Source organism: Periplaneta americana, chromosome 7 (assembly GCF_040183065.1).
Source record: "Periplaneta americana isolate PAMFEO1 chromosome 7, P.americana_PAMFEO1_priV1, whole genome shotgun sequence".
Taxonomy (NCBI): Eukaryota; Metazoa; Arthropoda; class Insecta; order Blattodea; family Blattidae; genus Periplaneta; species Periplaneta americana.
In genome coordinates, this window is record NC_091123.1 from 123869853 (window position 1) to 123893017 (window position 23165).

A 23165-nucleotide genomic window follows, 5' to 3' on the forward strand; every position below is an offset into this window, starting at 1 on the left:
CAAAGCAAAATCTCTGAATATAACAGAAAAGGAAAATCTCTATTTTGTGTGAACATAAATAAATAAAATTTATTCTTTGTATAATCCTGATAACAATTAGCCCAAAAATCTGAATATTGTAACAAATCTCTTTATAGAACATAAAATATTTCCGTCTGAATCTACGAGTTTCATAAGTTTGTTTACTCTTAAAGCAAGGACAATAATGAACATAAAAAGCAGTCAAAGGAAACAACTGGACTGACTAAATTGAACTGTATATATTTGCTTAGTCTCTACCAAGAGAAAACACATACAGTACAGTATGCGGTAACGCGCAGCACTAGCTCTACTTGTAGACCGACTGACTGACTGACTAAATCGCGCACGCACGCACGCAAGCACGCAGCCCTGTCCTGCAGGTATGTACAGTACAATCAAAACAAAATTTCGCTACTATAATTAGCGAATTATTCACTATTTTAAACCGTTTTCCCGAAGAAGGGCGTAGAGGTTTATCCGCCTTTCTTCCGGCAAACCCCTCAATTCATAGAGGCGACTTTTCAATTTTGTACGATAGACTACCTTTTCAGTTTATTTTGGGGCGAGCATTGAAAACAGTTTTGAGGAATTATGGACTTGTCTATGGGGTACTCAAGTTATTCTCTCCTCATTTAGACTGACACTGGTCACCATTGATTTTGTGAAATGTATAATAGCTGTAGTCCCGCTCCGTGGCGTCGTGGTCTAAGGCATCCCGCCTAGGACTCGCGTTACGGAATGCACGCTGGTTCGAGTCCTCATGGGGGAAGAAATTTTCTCACGGAATTTCGGCTAGTGTATGGGACCGGTGCCAACCCAGCATCGTGATGTATTTAAGGAGCTACGATAGGTAGAGAAATTCGGTTGCGAAAACCAGTTATAACGGTTGGGGGGATCATCGTGCTAACCACACGATACCTCCATTCTAGATGGATGATCGTCCACCTCTGCTTCGGCATGTGAACGTGAGGCCAGGAGCCAGCTGGTCGATCTGGGCTCTTCAAGGGCTGTGGCGCCACGAATAATAACTGCTATTTCGTGTGTACTTTTAGCCGTTGATTCCAAAAATGAAGCAAGTATACTTTTTCACTTACAACAATTTATTATGTGATTAGTTTTCATAATAATTATATTGGCGTATTGTTCTTATGACCTATTGGCAAGAAAAATACTTTCACCACTATTGATTTATGGCTTAATTGTTGAATATATTTTGATGTACCGAAGTACATATGATATTTCCATGCAGATATAATTTTGCACAGGAATGGAACCAATGGCGGGCTTATGTGAGAGCGGCAATGAGCCTCCGGGTTCCTTAAAAGCCATTTGTAAGTAAATAAGTAAGTAAGAACTCTTCCGCCCATTCCAAAAGAAATTGTTTTTTGGAAGTGGAAGGTTTAGACCAGGCATGTCAATTGATGCCCTCAGGAGCAAGCGCGCGCTTTGGAGCCCAGGAGAGCCTGAGCGCTTTACAGCGGAAAGGAAAGAGACAGACGAAAGAGGTGGTATATGCCGCTTGGTCGAGCTATATTCAGGAATGGCCAGCACTGATTCAATAGATAAAGGGAAGAGAACTTATTAAAACTGTATCCATGTTAATTTTTAGATTTGCCTGAGAAGTATAAGTACATTATAAGAATGTAAGTTTTAATTTTAATGCTCATTTTTCACAAGTTTGATTTTTTTTATTCTAAAGAAATATTTTCCCAACTTTTCGTATAGAAAAGTGAAATTTTCAGGTATAGGCCTATTTATTTAGTAGCCTTACAGAAAGTTTTCGTAAATTTAATATACCGTATATACGTATTACTGAAGATAGTGTATTGAAAATTTTGAAAATATTCGCTTGGAAATTGTTTGTAAGGAAATGAATTAACAAAGCAACTACAGTTACATCATAAGCAAAAGATACGTGCTCATGTGTTGTAAAAATGTCAGCTCTATAGCTTCAGCAGATTTCGAGAAAATAATTTAATATTCTGATGATAGAAAGTTGCTCACAAATATCACCTTAAAAGCATAATGCGATAAGAGTTTTGTTATGTAATATTAGTTACACTTAAAGCAGATACAGTACCTAGGTATCTTTGCTTTGTACTGTAGTATTGTTTTGATTAGTTTATTGATTACTTTTGTAAGGCTAAAGATACCATCAATATAAATTCCAATTTATCATGTCATACTCAATCACTTTCTTTGGAATATCACTTTCTTTATGAATGATGTGTTTTATCCACTTAATACAGTATAATACTATACTACTATGGAATTTAAGTGAATACTCCTCTATTATGTTATTAAGATTTAAAACACAAATGCAATATTAAGAAATCAGTGTTAGTACTTTTGTTTTACAGACAATATAGATAATATTAAACAGAAAGAAGCCATATAAAAATGACGACATAAAATTTCACGTTCCGTTTGAAGTTTGTGCACCACTGTTTTCTTAATCCAACAGGTTGCTTATTCATATACACAATCTTCCTCTTTCCATACTTAGCGCTTTCTGCCCGCGCACGACGTCAAGGTCAGAAAAATGCGCTTGCTTTGACATCACTGGTTTAGACATCGGTTTCCAAAAGCCTATAGCACCAGGAGATATTGCACGTCAAACATGCTCTGCTAAGGTCAGTAACTTTCCAAATTAAATAGGAAAAACACCTTAAAGAATATGTGCTGCGGGTTGCTTACACCAGGGGTTACCTCGTACGAGTTACAATTGGACATTATGGTTTAGACACAGCCATTGCTCCAGTACTGCCGCCGCTTGCTTGTTCACACGTAAATTGAGTAATGGTACCAAGGGAGGGAGGTATGCTCTGCGAACAGTATACCTACACCGCTTGAAGGTCAAGAATCACAGGGATTCACGAATTCTTCTTTGTCCAGCGATGCTGTACGAATACAAATAGTTAATGCGGAGAAGTTACTTCAGTTTCAGACCAACATGTGCTCTGATGGGATAGTAACGAGCCACGGTAGCATGAGCTTGCCACAGCCACCAGTAGGTAACCTTGACATCCCTGCTCTAGGACAAACAATCTCACTTAGAACACTCATATAAATACATTGTGCTATTTCTAAATTTTGACTTGGTCTAGGAATAGTCAGAAAAATCTTTGCTGAAGTCCTGTCATTTAGGAAAATATTTATTTTATTTTCCAGCAATACGAAACTCAGATCTCTATAAACTTTTCTTCAATTGCGAAGAAAGACGTACATATCAAGAGCCTTCATTGCATTTAAACATTCATCGGCCTCAGCCAGGTTCGAACCCGCCAAATTTGAATTTAGTTAAAATTTGAATAGCAACAGCCAAACCACAGAAGACGACTCGTCTCTGCCTATTACTCTGATGAGCATCTTGGCTTACGTGATCTTAACCGCAAAGTACTAAGCTACGGAGAAATAATTAACCACAAACTGCAGGCGGAGTCCTCCAGATTTCGGGATCAGAGTCCAACACTGTATCTATGGTTCCTACAGTTGTCAGTTGTGTAAAAACATGTACGACGTACGTATACATAAAAAAATACATGATGAGATCTGATTCTAGCACTAACAAATACCAAACTTTTATTACAGTAAAATATCTCTGTAACAAAATCCAGTGTAAAGAAATATTCAATATTACGAAATTATTTTCTGTCTCCTGCCTTTTTCATAAAATTTAATGTTAAGATGTTTCAATTTAACTAATTTTGTTTTTACGAAAAAAAAAAAAAAATATATATATATATATATATATATATATTCAATGTAACGAAATAAAAATTTCGCTCCCTTGACGAAAAATCTACTTTTTAATGGCAAATATTTAAAATATTTTGTATATGGAGTACAATTCGTTAGTAAATAGGGATATATTTTATTTTATAGTAATACAGTAATTGCATAGTGGCCACGTGTTTATTAAGTATCTAGCTAATGTAGTATGTCTGCTAAGATGCATATTAATTCTATATATTAGTCTCTTTTAAAATTTCACAATTTTATTTGTAAAAACATTTAGGTTAGGTAGGCTACACTTGCAATATTATATAAAATTCATAACACAATACATTTTTTATAACTTTTCTCATTGAATATGTGAACTAGAAACAACATTGCAATATAATGACACAATAATCCTACAATTTGAGATGTTACTGATTCCAGTTGCTATATAAATAGTAAAACAATATAAAATCAACTTGGCCAATCAGAGTCGTTGTTTAATATTGAATGCGCAATGCAAGTTCATGGGATTTAAAAATTCCGCGCTACCTCACCATACTCACTGTGAAGAAATTATAACCAAGGACAATACTTTCGCTGGAACTGTTAGGTCTCTAAGAAAGTATCTCAAGCGCTCCAGACAATGAGGTAGGAAGGTATACAGTCTTAGAAATATTTTTCTATTTCCATGTTTTTTAAATTGGGACATATGTATTAAAGTGAAATTACTATGGCAGGCAGAGTAATTATCTCATGTTTCCATGATAATTATTGTACTACTGCGCTTTATTTTAACCAGGTATCCAGTTTAAAAAAATTCTGTCGTACAGATACTTTATGAATCCCAGAAAGAAGACTGTGCGCATGATCAGATGACGAGCGATCTGTTCACGAAGAAAACGATAGTTGAGGGAATAAAATTAGTTTTGTTTCGTTGTATGTCTGATCCTGCACACTGCTTCCTTTCTGGGACTTACACAATATCTTTGCGACAAAACGTTTTCCTAAGACTGTACAGTACTCCGGTTGCTATGAGGAACAATCCATCTGATACGCCGACTGTTATTTGAGAACATGGTATTCCAACCTGCTGTTCCATTTTGGAACTGTTCCGAAAGTACTTACTGTTATGTCATTTCCCCCCGCTCTATATTCAGGAAAGAAATACGACGTTTCCAAAGCCATGTAGCTACATGGTAGAACGTCGCCTGGTATGAACTCTAAGCAAAATAAACTCTGCTATCGTTTTCGAAAGTTTACGGCAAACTCACCAGAACATTGTATATGTAGATAAGATATGCAGTCGTTCAAAGCCTGTGATATATGAAATGTCTTGGAATGCGTGTTACTGTCTTGTTATGACTAGTTCACATACTGTTTAAATTGTTCGTGTCACAGCCTGTTTCACAAACCTTACGAATATAGGCCTAACTAATTTATCGCTATTAATGTTTGAGAAAATAAGAAAGTTTATTTGTAACATTGATTGTTCTTTAACTTTTGTCACGTGTACTGTGTAGTATGTACTGTACATTAGTAGTTGATGTGGATACATTATTATTTATACCTTTTTACTTAGTATATTCCGCATGACTGAGTGTCATTCTTTTTTGTTTTCTTGCATTTTTTAATTTCGACAATTTTTGGCAAGCATTAATTTTATAGATTAGGGAACGGTGGCTAGGGACGACCCTTCAGCACATTGGCCAGACTGAGGACTATTGTACATTCCGAATTATGGATGAATGAGGATGAGGTGCACAAGCCCACCGGCCGCATGAGACTCCTCACCCGCTCATCTAATGAGCCCCCTACACTCCCTCGTCCTAAGTTCATACCGCCAAGGTAACCAAGCAGCACAGAATCCATTCCAATGGCCCTTCCAAGGTGTCGAAGCGTCCTTGCATGTGCTTATAAGGAATGAATTATGGCAGAGATATTGCGGAAAGCTTGGAACCCAGAGACGGTTTCGGAGAGGACGCTCCTCCTGCAAGCGGATGAAGATTTGCGTCATGGCCTGAATATGCCTATGGAATGATATGATGAATATGAACGATAATATATGAAACTTAAATTCTTTTTCTAGAGGGAAGAGAAGGGGAAATGAACCGTGGCAATGAAAATTCCAACCCGGCATTTTCTAAGTAACTGTGGAAAACCACAGAAAAACCACAGTCAGGTTGGTCGGTTCGGAAATTTGGATCTCCCGAATATGAGTCCCATGCAGAACGCACGAGTCACCTCGCTCGGTTACATTTTCATTTTACCAGTTCACCATTTTACTTTTCATCTTTGTATTTTCTTTTCCGCTTGCGATAAGCACATACGTACTCAGCTTGCGACTTTTTCGCTACTGTAATGAATCAACATAGACTCTTATAAACATTATCAATTTAAAACTTCACAAACAGGTATATAATGGATTTTTTCATTATTTTATTTTCATTACACAATTTTTTTATAAGTGGAATTTTCTACCTACACAGCTATCTTATCAGCGTATTACATCATAAATGAAGCGGTAAGATCAATAATCATTCAAGTCCACTTCTAGTTATTCATTTTTTGCAAATTTGAAATTAAATTTTGGGTATTTCCACAAATGTTACGACTTTAAAAGTTGGTATACTACTTTGTCTTGATGACTAAAACAACCAGAAATATTACGTGCAAAAAATAATAATTCGGTAAGAAATAAAAAAAAAATTTGCATTTTTCTTGAAACTTGTGTAAATGGACTTGAATGGTTATTGATCTCACCGCTTAAATTTCTTTTTATATACACAGTACATGTAATTTCAAAACTTATATGTATCAGCTCATGTAATAACGAAGGTAAGGTGCTGCTCCTACAATTAAATTTAGAATGTTCTTAGGGAATGACGTCATACAAAAAATAACTCGCCGTTACGAAACAAGTGGCACCAGAATAGTGTGACGTAACGCGTCGTTGCTAAACAACAGTGTGACTAACTCGCCGTTGCTAAGAGAAAATTCTGTGCATGCTTCTTCAGTATGCTAGACTACCAACATAACTTTTAGCTAATCATCAAATAAATAAAGACAACAGTCAAAGCTGTACACCATTTCTAGGAGTTTTTATAGACTGTTTTTTTTAACAAGGGAAAAGAATATCGAATATAGCCTATATGCACAAAGTTATCAAGAGTTTTACAGGGTTGTTTACGATCTCTGATAACGAATTTGATTGACGTCATGTGCGTAAGGAATCACACCGACAGTTGAATTGCGGCGAGAGGTGACAGACCAGTAGTGAGTGATTTCATAATCAGAGTGCACGGTGTATCACAGTAGCAATGCTCAAGAAATTCGAGCCTTTTTGGGAGGGGTACATAACAATTCTTTCCGATGCCAAGTACAGTTACGCGAAAATCATAGGAGCCTGCAAAAAACGTGGTTTCGTTATTTCCAAGAAAGGCATCATGTGTGTACCTAATAAGACTGCCAAACCTCGGATGGGATTAATTCCATAGTGGAAAAAGCAAGCAAATCCATCCCCGTCACAAGTCGCCGCACCCTACGAGATAATACAAATTAATTCCATTCGAGCTTTACCAATCTTACTAAGTACTCAGAAGATGCCTTTCTTGGAAATAACGAAACCTCGTGTATTGTAGGCTTATTTTATTTTCACTTAACGGTACTTTTCATTGGAAAGAGTCGTAATATACCACTCCCAAAAAGGCTCGATTTTCTTGGGAATTTCTGCTGAGTCGCCGTGCACTCTGACTATGAGCTCACTCGCTTCTGGTCTGTAATCTCGCGCCACAGTTCAGTTGTCATGTGACTCCTGACGCACACGATGTCATTCAAATTTGTTATCAGAGATCGGAAACAACCCTGTATATCTGTTAAAGAAACTAGTCACTTGCGTTTTTTTTTTCATAATTATTATTTAAGGTGTGCTTACTTTTCTTTTTTCATTCAATAATCCGATATGATTTAATTTCCTGGGGAAATGGTACCAAACTTCGGATTGTTTTGACTTGCAAAACAAAGCCATTAGAATTTTATGTAAATCAAACTATCTTGCAAATTGCCGACCACTTTTCATACAATCTTATTAATAGTTATAAATTTGTAAATATACAACCTATTCTTTATACTCGACATAATATTGGCAATTACTTATTAGTGGCCAATATATATGATTACGAAATCAGAAATAGTGAACTGTTGATTACATAAGACTAACACAGACTTTTATGTTATGGAGATTTAAGTATATAACAAGTTTCCCAGTCAATATTATAACATATCAATAAAAAAAACTGTAAAACTGCATTAAATTGGTTAACAAAAAAATGCCTTTTAATCTGTTGGTGAGTTTTTTTACATACATTTGCAAGAAAATGTTATTTAATAAAATTAACTGATTTACATTCTCTTAGTAGGCCTATTAATACATTAATTGTGAACTGTTTCGATTAATTTGTATAGTGTTTTCTCATGACGAACCCTATTGTTTTAATTAATAAATTTAGTTACATTTTGTTAGTATTAATGTATTTGTATGTGATTTGTTTTAATTGATTTTCATTGTTCTAATTTATTTTATTTATATTCGTGTTTTTCAAATGTAGCCTATTACTTTTATGTCTAATAGTCAAATAAATTGAATTGAATTGAAAAATGCTGCTTTATGAAACGTCCCCATACAGAATAACTATTTCGCCACTACCCTATACTAGAAGAATGTGGCAACTTCAACATTATTGGTGTCATGAAAAATGCAATAGAACAAAAGCAATTCAAGTCAGACGAGAGTATTAAATCAGTGGTACACCATTGGTTGTTCGATAGAACTTTATTCATAAAAAAAATGGATCTTTTCAAAGCGTTACGCAAGTTCATTTAATGAAGTAGAATCGTACGGCAAAATGGTGCCAATATTGCAGATACCAGTATGTACATAATAATATAGATTATTCAAATGATATAGGTTATGGAAATTAATTCTGTTTCATTCGCTTCACCTATTTATCTTACTTGATTTAGTGTGACTAGAGCATAATTTAAACAAGGATTAAATTATACCCATCATGTGAATATACAAACGAAATCGGTTGTAAACGTAGCTCTACCTCAAATTTAGTACTTAATTCCCTTCTGATTCGCTTTAGGTTTAGTTTGCTATGTTATAGAAATATGCTTAATAATGCACTGTGTATACGAAATAATGCCACAAAATAACACAAAAATCTATCGAAAAGGTTAAGGGCTGATTTCACCAATATGTTACTAGTCCACAATTAACTAATTGTGATTTAACTTAAATACGGAAGTTAAATCATATTTCATTCGTTTGCATTTCACCAAATTGATACGCATTTAACAAAATCAATTAATTTAATTCCCGATTAAGTCATTAGAGCCTTCGGAATCATAGTAAAATAGTAATTTCGAAGGCCATGTGCCTTGATAATGTAAGCAGTGACCTTTACAGTGAGTTCAACGTATTAATGATATGCATCTTAGCTATGTAAGGAACCTGCACTTTGAACAGAAACTGAGTCTACATAGAGTAAACATCAATAAGTCTTCTATTGCTCCCAGCGCTAAAGGTCGACAATAAGGGAGATTTTGCGAAACAGAAGTTTTGAATCATGGTGTAAATTACCTCATAAGGGCAAAGGAGTTATCCTGTATTATGAGTGCCCCAAGGCAAATTCCTGGATGTCATCAGAATACATTAATGCAATTAAAATGTCCAGCAATCTATCTGCGGTTAGATATGTGCCCGGCAGAAGTTTCAACACAACCCGTTGTCGCCATCCCGGCTGCAACGAAACGGAAACTCTTGATCACGTGTTGGGCGCAACAATCGACACCATAAGGCCAGGACCGGTATTGCTGATGTTCTCAAGCGTCGTGGATGGGAGGTACAAGAGGAGATCCACTGCGTTTAATCCTTTGATTCGAACAGAAGAGCAGATATTGTAGCCATTCACAGGACTCAGTCTAAAGGAATACTTCTTGATCCAACAATCCGGTTTGAGAGGGATGCCCTGTAGGCACAGCACGTTGATGAGGAGAAGAAATCCATTTATGAGTCCTGCATTCCTTACCTAAGTAAGAAATATAACATTCCCACTAGTCAGTGGAGTGATTCTGGTCTTTTGTTTGGTGCACGAAGCACACTTTCTAAATTCACATTTAATGTTTTAAAAGGACTCGGTCTCCGATTTATTGAAATTCAAAAATTTTATTGAATATTCTTAAGGATTCGATCCACATATTGCAATACCCATTTATATTTTGGCCATTAATGATTCTATTGGGTTTGCATTTCTCTGGATTTTCTTTTTACTTAACAATTTCTGTATTTAATCATTTTTGTCCTTCTAAATTATTCTGTAGTAATTTTATTCTGGATCTTTATGGTTACGCTGATTGAGGGCAGATTATTTTGTTAAAAAATAAAACCCAATATATTACGACAATAAAATGTCATAATAAACAGAGGTAACCTCAAAACATAAAAAATCATCGAAAACAAGAAGATGGATGGGTAGACTTCAGAGGAAAAGAAGACAGGTTGGAAATAAGTAGAAAAAGATGTCATCCCACTGTCTTCAGCAATGTTGAAGACAAAACGGGGTAATATGAAAGTAGATACAAGGAAATATCATGTAACAAGCAAAATGGAAAGACTTAATGGATTTTCGCTATTCCAATGTCTTCAAATGTAATATTAGGCTTACATGACAGGCCAAAATTTGTTATTCATATTACTTTAGTTGCCGTATTTTAGGCAACCGAAGATTGATTAAACGTTTCTTCAATGAATGTATCATTTAAATAATATTATGAAGTACTGAACTATCAGTTGGAGATCCTAAATCACCTTCTATACTATCCAAAATACACACAATGCTTAGCCTATGTTTTGCTTAGCCTAAACCGCATTTTAAAATCTTTTTCTTTCATTATATTAAAATAATCTTCTCTTTCGGAAATTATCCTCGCTCGTCTTAGTGAGAAATCATAATTTTCAAAAAAAATATCAAGTAAGTTATTGTCCTCTCCATGATGCAAATTGTTGTCGTTAATACAGCAATAATTATTAATTAAATGGCCAAACATTGACCAATTAACTTAAATATAGTTTAATGAGAGCTTAAAGCCCAATTTGTGTTGGTGAAAAGCATTGTTCCCTTAAGTGTCAATTAAAAAGAATATAAGTGACAATTAAAGTTAAATAAGTTTGGTAAAATCGGCCCCAAGCACGATAATAATTCTGTTTTTGTAAAATGTTAATGAAAGTTGGAAGATTTTATGAACTGACAGTAATTAGGCATTGCTGTCAAGCGTCCTCGTCGTTTTTTATGGTGAGTATGCAAAAAAAAGCCTCGTATAGAGAGGCTAATTTAGACAAATTCCACAACATACATGCAACGAAACTCCAGGAGAGCCTAAAATACGCGACATGCAACTTCTGAATATTATATTAAACCATGATATGAGCAGATTATGCAAAATGTTAGAACAGAGCCCAGAGTAGACCCACTGCACCAGTAGCACAAGTGGTCCGTTTTCCAACTCATCCCCACAATATCGATTACTTGTGCATCAAATTTCAAAATTAATTATTCAAAGCAGCTTTCGGAACCGTTTTAAATTCTATCCATATAAAGTGCAAATTCTGCAAACATTAAAAACAGAGAACAAGCAAAAAGAGTTAATTATACCGTGGATCTGTTGAAGAGAATAGGCCTAGAGTCATAGACCAAGGTAACAGTTTCTTGCAAAGAATGATATTTTCTAATGAATTGATATTTATGGGCCCCCGTGGTCACCAAATTTAACTACGCTAGAGTTTTGTTTGTGCCATTATGTAAGAGACACGGTATACGAAACGTCTGTAAGGGTTCTTCAAGTGTTATGTGAAAGAATATGAAACGCCATATCAACAATTTATACTAGATATTATACTTTAAAAACTTCGACCGAAATTGATTAGCCTACATCGGTTAGACATCAAAACAAAAAGAACCGTACACGTGAAAAGTGTGTAAATAAACTCCAAAAATATTTTAGTCTTACAAGCAAATAAGCTGCTGCCAAGAAGTCAAAAGTAGAGTAGCAATGGCCAAGGAAACTTTTAATAGAAAAAGGAGCATCTTCTGCGGACATCTCTAGAAAGAACTAAGGAAGAAACTGGTGAAATGCTTTGTGTGGAGTATAGCAATGTATGGGGCAGAAAGATGGACATTATGACGAAGTGAAGAGAAAAGACTGGAAGCATTGAAATGTGGATATGAAGAAGGATGGAACGTGTGAAGTGGGCAGACAGAATAGGAAACGAAGCTGTGCTGGAAAGAGTTAGTGAAGAAAACATGACGCTGAAAATGATCAGAAAGAGAAAAACTAATTGGCTGGGTCACTGGTTGAGAAGAAACGGCCTTCCGAAGGATGCAATGGAAGGAATGGTGAGCGGGAGAAGAGTTCGGGGCAGAAGAAAATATGAGATGATAGACGACATTAAGATATATGGATCGTATAAGAAGACAAAGATGGAGGCAGAAAATAGGAAAGACTGGAGAATGCTGGGTTTGCAGTGAAATATGTACCCTTGGGCAGAACATTATGAATGAATGAACGAACAAGCAAATAGAATAGTATGACACTTTTACAGCATATATTTGTGAAACCACGCTCTATTTTATTTTTCATATATTTGTATTTGTATTATTTGAATTTTAATTTCAATAAATTCTGTATTCTGTAAAAAAAATTAAAGTCCTTTGCTCCACCTTACGTGGCCTGCTGTCCTTTAAGTATGAACATACTATGTATGGTATGTGGTATGAAAACCGCCTTGTATACAGTACTTGGTGACATTCTGGTCGTACATACAAGAAATTCGTAGATGCTAGGTACCTGTTGACATGATTAGTATTGTGCCAGATCCGTCCGAAAGTGACCAGCGAGCCATAAGACCACCGCGGTGGCTTACTTACTTACAAATAGCTTTTAAGAAACCCGGAGGTTCATTGCCGCCCTCACATAAGCCCGCCGTCGGTCCCTATCCTGTGCAAGATTAATCCAGTCTTTACAATCATATCCCACCTCCCTCAAATCCGTTTTAATATTATCCTCCCAACTACGTCTCGGCCTCCCAAAAGGTCTTTTTCCCTCCGGCTTCCCAACTAACACACTACATGTATTTCTGGATTCGTCCATACGTGCTACATGCCCTCCCCATCTCAAACGTCTGGATTTTATGTTCCTAATTATGTCAGGTGAAGAATACAATGCGTGAAGTTCTGCGTTGTGTAACTTTCTCCATTCTCTTGCAACTTCATTCCTCTTAGCCCCAAATATTTTCCTAAGAACATTATTCTCAAACAGCCTTAATCTCTGGTCTTCCCTCAAAGTGAGAGTCCAAGTTTCACAACCATACAGAACAACCGGTAATATAACTGTTTTATAAATGCTAACTTTCAGATTTTTTTGACAGCAGACTGGATGATAGTAGCTTCTCAACCGAATAATAATAGGCATTTTCCATATTTATTGTCCGTTTAATTTCCTCCCGAGTGTCATTTATATTTGTTACTGTTGCTCCAAGATATTTGAATTTTCCACCTCTTCGAAGGATAAATCTCCAATTTTTATATTTCCATTTCGTACAATATTCTGGTGACGAGACATAATCATATATTTTGTCTCTTCGAGATATACTGTATTTTCAAATCTATCGCTTTACTTGCTTCAAATAAAATTTCCGTGTTTTCCTTAATCGTTTGTGTATTTTCTCCTAACATATTCACGTCATCCGCACAGACAAGAAATTGATGTAACCCGTTCAATTCCAAACCCTCTCCGTTATCGTGAAGTTTCCTAATGACATAATCCGCGGTGGCTTAATAAGAAATATAATTCATGCAAGAAAATAGGTATAAACATTGTAGCAAACACCATATCAATCTAAGAACCTGATCAGTTGCTAAACAAATTACGTTAGCACAGTGTGACTTACTAATTGCCGCTTCTAAGCAAGTGACGTCAGATATTCGCATTTTCCTAGCATAGTTTTCAAATCCACTCTCAAAAGCAGACTATGCTATAGAGTATCAATAGACTAGACTTACAAGAACTGTTAGAACAAGAGGGGTTGTTCTCACCGGAAAGAGTCTATTGTAATTAGGTTATGAGGTTCCGTATCTACAGGAACTCCGATCAGCTTAATTAATACGACAATATTGAGCGTTTGTGCTCAGCTAAATGGATTGATGTCATGATCGGATACAAGAGTAGCAGCAGGAAACGCTATCAAACGTCATTTGAACCCGCTTGTTCCAGCTAACTGACAACGCAATATCAAGCATCTATTCATATCGAATTCAGACGTTATATCTGCGGTCGCATATTAACGTGAATATCATCTTGCAAAATCGAGGGACGAAAATTTAATTCCCCAGAGTAATTAAAATTAATTTCTCCTTTCACAGGGACTGCGTTTGTTTGTTTTATTTCTTGTTGCGTGTTTTGTTATGTGGAATATCATGTTCGCATTATCAAGCGCTGGACTTGCTTCGGCTTGATTTGGGCTTTCGAGGGCTGAACCCAAGACGGATCGTTGCACTTTATTTAAATTATTTAATTACTTATTTAACTAGCTAGCTAGCGAGTACAAATTAAAATTACAAAACAAAAATGTTTCTAGCCACTAACGTAAGAATCAAGCTCATGTACGGTGTGGTCTTAGCCAATAATATAACATAAAATTTTACAAGGACAGTTTACTAAATACAATAAGTAACTTAATTCAAATTAATAAATAACCTACAAGAGCAAAAAAAAAAAAAAAAAAAAAAAAAGAGAGAAAAAGAAAAAGAGAGAAATAAAAGCATATTTAATATGTAAATTGACAATCAGACAGAAGCCGTGATATTCAATAAAACACGAATATTGTCGACAGAAATAAAAAAGTAAAAAATACACACATTTGTTAATATTATATATCATGAATAATTTTATAAATTTCTTTTCTAAAAGCTCCAATTTTAAAATGCTTCAAATTTGGAAAATGGTTTGTAATTTTATTATAAAGTCTTGGGCCGAAACTAGCACCATGTTTAAGAGCTGCACTTGTATGACATTTAGGCTCAATTATTGGGAACGTAGACTTTTGTCTTCAAGTACGATATTCATGTCCATTAGATTTATGTTTTATTTGATTTCTGTGGTAGTAAGTTAGTGAACTATATTTATAAATTTCTTCAATAGTTAATACTTTAAAAATTTGTTGGGTAATCCATATTTTTGGTTAGACAAATTGTTATTAATTGAGTTTGATTTGGCACAATTGTGCGCCCTATACGTAGTGGAAGTGATATAATTCTCCATATTAAAAGAAGTAAAACAGTATATTAAAATAAATAAAAAAGACTATTATACATTTTGTAACTAAGTGTATGGTTAATTGGAATATTAGGATTAAAATCTGTGTAGTTTGGCAACATCGCAACGCCGGCTCACCTACGGTAAATACACAAACTATACTTCGTTCCATAATGTCTGACAAGAGAAGTAAACATTCTCGGCAGAGGAGGAGAGAAGTATAATTGCTATTCAGCCAATGACGCTTGTCTTTAAGTTGAGCGGGGGTAGAACGCTTCAGACCGCCCAACTTCAAGCGTGGGATGAGACCTCTGCCATTGGTTGAATAGCAGTTATACTTCTCTCCTCCTCTGCCGGCAATGTTTACATTTCCTGTCAGACATTATGTAACGAAGTAGGTATAGGTCTGAATATCTCTAAAGCCTTTAGAAACGACCACAGTGATATTAGACTCATGTTTAACATCCCCTCCTGACTCATCGCTCAAAAGGACTCTATACGGTCCACTTAAGAATAGTTCCAATTAAGAGTGATGTGATTATTCAAAATATATTACACTTTATTTCAATGGTTCACTCACGGACACGTAATAAACTGTTTCTACATTCAAAGTAGCTTAAAGTATTGAACAACAAACTCTCTCATCCGTTCCACTCTATGTAGTGCAGTATCTACCTGGCTTCTGGATCCGACTTACTCCGCACTGCAAAGTTACGCTAAAACGTCGACGTCAATTTTAAAAGTTTATTTTGCGGAACAGGTCAATTGGGGCTCTAGAAGACACTGGGGCGGTGAGCGTCTCTTATGAACAGGAAAAACCGAGAATTGGAGGCAAAACGGACGAGTTTCACTGGTTGTAATTCAAGATGAGAGCATGCATCGTCCACTCGAACCATTTTAAATCTATATTTACGGATTAAAAATTAGATTAAATTTTAATTAATTTAAACATGTTGCACAACATAATAAGATGTTGTTAATTTCGTTCCTGTATTGTGTTACGACATAATAACGTTGTATCAGCCAAATCAAAGAGAGATGCATTATTTCGTTTTGCAATTCTTGCATAAAAAAGGAGTTTATTACATTTCCAAAATTTAAGTATTTCATTTTGTGTATAAATTGTACGATTTGAACATATACGTAATTGATTTTGTAAACATCCACCATTACATAATTATTTGTATATTTTAAGAGTTACTAATAATTTTAAAAACCAAAACAGTTTACATTTAGAAGAGATATAGTTGTTATAGCTGTGACAGTAATAGTAGCAGTAGTAGTAGTAGCAGCAACAGTCATAGCATACTACTAGCAATGGCTGTAGTAGGAGTAGTAGTAGCAGTAGTAGTAATAGTAGGTAAGGTAGTAGTAACAGCTGGAGTAGTAATAGGTGTATTGGTGGTAGTAATACAGGGACATCATTTTATTTTTACTAATATTTTTAATATTAACCTGGCTATACCTTTGGATTAAAGGTCTACAACCGGAAACACCGCTTGCTCCCCCTTCCAAGACTGGAGTTCGATTATACTGGCGTAAAATACAAATCACTTTACTAGGTATAGGAGGGAAGAAAAGTAGTTCATCCATTTACGTAAACTAGGAAATATCGCAATTTTGAGTTTGATAATTTTGATTAGGTTTTTGTTTAATCAAAATACAGTACAGTATTAACAATACGTGTTTTTACTCATGAACTGAGCTATCCATTCGGACGTATTAATTATGTAGTGTATATTGTACTGTTACAGCACATTAGCGTACAATATAGAGAATGAAGTTAAATTGAAAAATAATCATAATATGGATATTTAAACACATTTTTCAAAATGGTGGCCGTTCATTTCGATACAGGCTTCAGTTCTTTTGTGCATATTATCGCACTATAGACTATTGTACCCAATTCCAATTACCAGTTTCGTCCTTCGTACGAGTAACTCATCTTGAAATAATTCTATACCTACTCTATAAAAGAGTACCTTACGTACTGTAAATTTAATCTTCACTTCTGCCTGATCCAAAAAAGATAAAATTACTCAGAAATGCTATCTACTGTCCGTTCAAGTGGTTTTGTCGCACGGTCGTAGAGAGGGGGGAAATCACGTGACAATTATTTATTGAGGCCCTTTTATTTAAGTTATTTTAAACAGTTGATATATTACGTAGACGTCCAATTCCTAACAGAAATTAATGTTTTCAGAAAAGAGCTAAGACAGCCCAGCTACTAGAGTTTACAGAGGGGCGAACAGAAGCTGGTGGGGGAAACGGACGACAGTACCTGTGCGAAAATATGATTCGATATTGAAAGCTGTTTCGTCACTGGAAAACGCGAACATATTTCTGGAACGTACTATACTCAGTAACTCAGTACTGCATACGCGGCCTCGTTATGTTTGGAGAACGGTTGGAAGTTTACTAGTAGAGGGGGTGGGAGTGAAGTACATTCAAAAACTCAGGTACAATAAAAATTGAAGTAAAAATAAAATGATGTCCCTGTACAACTGAACATGGTTTTAAAATAAGAAAAACTACTTTATACGAAATTGCTACCACGTACTTTTAAAAACTTTTGTAAGACATCGTTGGCCAATTTTCCTGTAAAGTTAGCCTAATTGTAATCTTGCAAATACTTGCCGTTATATTCTCGTATCACGCGCTAGAGCAGGGCCGGGCATGAGAGCGGCTCCATATAGCAAGCCTGAGCTGCTCTCGCTCCGCAAGGCAAGGCAGAGCAGAACGCTAACGCAGTGGCGGACTCACATTACAGCTACCTTCCCTGCGTTAATATAACAAGAGCCACGGTTGTTCTAGTCATTCAGTCTGTCAGTACGTAATAGTTTATAAGGATATTACATCAATCCATTGTACATTACAGAATTTATAACACTCTTATTAATTTAATGAAATAAACTTCGCTCTATGCACACACACAAATCATTAGGCTTATTTACATAACCAATACGCACATACTGCAATCTCCTCATCACGGTTCTACGAGACAGGCGTATGGCTTCCACTTCCCCTACTTGCTGTGGACAGAGTTCATCTGCCAATATAATTAAACATCGCTTGGTGAATTCACCTTCATGAATGTTTTCAATTCCTTTGCAATTTCGTGGCAAATTTTTGTAGCTACTTCTCATAGCCGATTCACTAAATGCATTATTGTCATCCTGTTAATACATAATATATAATAGGCTATAATGTAATATGATATGATGTATGATATGTGGAGAGTCGTTTCAAATCGTATTAAATGCAGAAAAACAAATTTTACAGGAAAGGTAAAAAACGTTTCACGGCTAAGATAATGGAAAAATTTTAAATATCTTAATGTCACTTTTTAGGCATTGTGAAATGACACCAAATGTAATAAACACTAACACTGATTGTTTAATCTATTGCATGATATTGTCAATTGAAGTTTGCACTTAATACGTTTTGCACCGACAGAGTGTATTTAATACGTTTTGAAGCGATTTTGTCACATAATATGATTTGCATCTATAAACCACGCTGAATTGTGCCCTGTCATTTGTCAGTTTTTCTGTGGTTCTTACAGCAGCATACTACGTAGGACGATATATCAATAGTTCTTATTGCTTTCTGCTGGAAAATAGTGATAAAGAACGGCGAGTTTCTTACCTGCAACCCTTCGAACGGAGCTGCCTAAAGAGACATACTTTGGATCGTGCGGCCACCCGGGTCGATCTCTAACTCACATTGAATATACATTTTAAATAATTATGGCATCTACAGGGTGAGCACAAAGTTCCGTTATCCCCTTAAATATCTGAAATACCTCAAATATGCACACTATTGATGTAATTCTGGTCATAATTCAAACATACAAACAAAAAAACCACTGTACACTAACTGTGTATACCTAAGTGTCTAAAGAGTCAGTATGTTCCCCATTATTCTCATGACACAAAATAATATGGACCCTGTATATCATTCATCGGCGAACAGCCTGATACATTTGATGAACTGTCGAAATTAAATTCACTGATAAATGTAGTGACACAAGATGCCACTTCAATAGCGCCCGCCCAGCCTGCGCTTCATTTCATGTAAAGAAATTTGGCTTCTGTGAAGCTTTATCAGTTACACAGAGAGTATAGAAAGCTAATTGTCTTGAATAATATACTTCACTTATACTGAGTTTCGAGAGCGGTTGCAGTTGCTGTAAGTCGAAGAAAAATGACTGTGTCTCATTAGGTTCTGTTCTCATAATTTTATTGGCACGAAGCTTATGTGCGCCTAAATCGACTAAGAGCCTAGTCTTTTTCAGTGTATCATCGCAGTTTCTTATTGGGAACAGCATGTGTGCGCAATAACTGCATTCATCATTGGCCGGTGTACAAAATCCTATAGCCTATTGAATTCTGTCCGAGAAATATTTGGAAAAAAAAAAAAAGAATCTTTTTACTCTTAAGTCGAGTATTAACACTTTTATTGTACATTTTGAATAGCTTTGTAATATTTAAGTCGGAAGCCAAATAAAGTCTCTGACTTTTACTTCTATTGTAATATGATCCCCTTGCTCTTTCTTATAGTAGGTTATTTTACGATGCTCTATCAACATCTGAGGTTATTTAGCGTCTGAATAAAGTAAAGGTGATAATACCGGCGAAATGAGTCCGGGGTCCAGCACCGATAGTTATCCAGCATTTGCTCATATAGGGTTGAGGGAAAACCCCGGAAAAACCTCAACTAGGTAACTTGCCCCGAACGAGAATCAAACCTGGGCCACCTGGTTTCTCGGCCAGACGTGCTCACCGTTAATCCACAGGTGTGGACCACTTGCTCTTAATTTAGAGATAAATTACACTACTTCTCTCTTCTTAGCCACATATAGTGCTCTCTTTCGGGCACCACCTCTCGTCTCTCTGGTTCCCTTACTGCTCTTAATAGATTTTGCTATTGTACATACCTTGATAATCACAATGTTGTAAAACAGCGGGAAACTCAATAATGGTGGGAAGATACAACACGCTGGCCAACGCTGTCCATTTAAGATTTTAACTAATGGAAGTTGCACATAATACGATTTGATCCGACACATCATGGAAGTTGTACATAATACGATTTGATCCAACACACAATTTTCATCATAGAAAAAAGGCGGGAAAGAATACGAATTGCTCCAATATGAGATCAGGGTCTTAAAGAATACCGTCTCAGCTATGCGAAATAGCTTCAAACTAAATTTCGACCGAGGATGTATTTAATACGTTTAGAAACGACACTTCACATATAATATAATATAATATAATATAATATAATATAATATAATATAATATAATATAATATAATATAATATAATATATGATATATCATGAACTTTAATATACTATACTATGACATATCGCAATACTTGTATAATTTAAAATTATAATGTAAAGTTTTATACTGAACAACAATGTAACTTTATTATCTCAACAATAATTCCTTTCTACAATTCACCTTGAACGCTCTCGTCAACAATAGGATTTGCACTCAACACAGTATTCGTTATTGCACTCCACAAACGACAATGACAATTTACTTGGACTATTACGAACAACAATGAACTTTTAATCTTAACTAATATTTACAAAGCACTATTTACAACATAGAACTGTCAGTTCCCAGTTCACAACTCGTTTGTCTTGGCTAGTTCTTCTAGCTCAGTCACTCGCGTTCATAGAATCTCGAACCCCAGATCTTCAGAGACGATCCGCTGAGCTTCGAACTCAGGACCCCCAACTGCGGTCCACTGCACTCGAACTCCGGGCTTCAGGCTCCACAGTTACGGACACAACTCAAGTCGCGCTCTGGTCTCGAAGCTGGTTTCACTGCTACATAATACTGGCTTGCTGTCCACTGACTTACTCTCTGACTGAATGACTGTATGACTGTCTCGCGTTTACTTGCGTCTTCTCTTTTATAACCAAACTATCGTTGCGAGAAGTACGAGTTCTGGATAGTTCGCGATCTCGAATAATCGATAGATGCCTAGAAGATTTCCACGGACGTCAGGATGGCATTCTCAAATAATCTCGCACGCTGCTGCTCCCCTCCTTCACCGCGCGTAGCCATGACCCAGGACGCAGATGCGCGCGCAACCCGCCCAAAACACGGCCGACTTTGCACTTCCTTCTGCTGGTCGTAAGTTCGAATCTCACGTCGCTGTCACAATATATTACAAAATGTATAATAACTTATAATGCAATATAAATATCAAATAGATACTCTAATAATATAATTTACCTGAGAAACATTTTCTTTAAGTTGTATTAATTTATGGCGTTCATTACCAATATAATTGTCATATTCAGTAGCATGTTGTACAGAATAATGCCGTTGGATATTGAACTTCTTAATCAGTTGGAGTGTTTTATGCCAAATTAAACACTTTGCTAATCCACTGCTCTCTACCAAAAAGAACTCCTCCCATGATACATTAAAAGCATTGGGAGTAGCGGGCCGCTTTAATGTATGAGCGGAAGCTCCGTCTTCAAAGTTCGCCATCATACTGCAGAGTCACCATTGCACCGACACTGAATGATGTACAGTATGCATACGTCACAGCGCTCGCAAGATCCGCTCTTTAAAGCACACAGCGCTCATTTCTCAGAATCACGTAATGTGCCCAGCCCTGCGCTAGAGAATGGTTGGGCAGTGATATTATTCCCCCTTGAATGAAGGGGCACATAGGCCGCTGGGGTGGGTCCATTGTACTAGCCGAAAGGGAATGATATGCATGCCTTAAGACTCCCGCGCTACAGCAGTAGTACTATACTTCGTTCCATAATGTCTGACGGAAGAAGTAAACTTTGTCAGTAGAGGAGGAAAGAAGTATAATTGCTGTTAAACCAATGGCAGAGGACTAATTCCACGCTGACTTGAAGTTCCGCGGTCTCAAGCATTCTACCACCGCGCAACTACCCAGCACGTCGCGTCAGCTCGACAGTAGCCTATTGTACACCCCGAATTACGGGATAAACGAGAATGAGGTGTACGAGTCCACCGACCGCATGAGACCCCTCATCCGCTCACCCAATGGGCCACCTTACACCCTCCCGCCTTAAGTTCATACCTCCAAGTTGAGCAAGCAGAACAGAATCCATTCCGACAGCCCTTCTAATTTGTAGAAGCACCCTCGGAAGTACTCTTAAGGAATGAATCCTAGCGGAGACATTGCGAAAGGCTCAGAACCCAGAGACGGATTCAGAGAGGAGACGCCTCTCTTGCAAGCGAAAGAAGACATGCGTCATGACCAGAATATATCTATGGAATGAGATGATGAAGATGAATGTTTTATTTATTTATTTATTATTATTAATTGTAACATAATCTATACTAATAATAAATCTGTAGCCGAAATTTTTCTGGTAATTTTCGATTTTCCAAAAATAATTGGTCCTAACATATATAATTAACCACCCTGAAACCGAAAATCGCTTTTTTGACATTTTTGTTTGTATGTCTGTCTCTCTGTCTGTGTAGATGTTTGTTACCTTTTCACGCGATAATGACTGAACCGATTTATATGAAAATTTGAATATAAATTAAGTTCGTTGTAACTTAGATTTTAGGCTATACGGCATTCAAAATACGTTATTCAAAAGGGGGGTTATAAGGGGGTCTGAATTAAATGAATCTAAATATCTCGCTTATTATTGATTTTTGTGAAAAATGTTACATAACAAACATTTCTTTAAAAATCATTTCCGATAAGTTTTATTCTTTGAAAAAGTTTGATAGAACTGATATTTAATGAGATAAATGAGTTTCAAAATTAAAATAACTGTCATCTATAATGTAATGAAATAAACAAATGAATTCGTCTATAAGGGGCCTTGGTTAACAACAATCGAAAGCTATAAATCATAGCCTACAGAGAATGTTTCTGTGTTTGTATGAAGTAATGTCGGAAGCTAAATTAACCGATTTGTGTAATTAATTATTATTTCACCATTGGAAAGTGTAGTTTCTCTATATGGACATAATGCTATAATGTTATTACAGTAACTTCGGAGTGAATTGAGGACAGGTAAGAT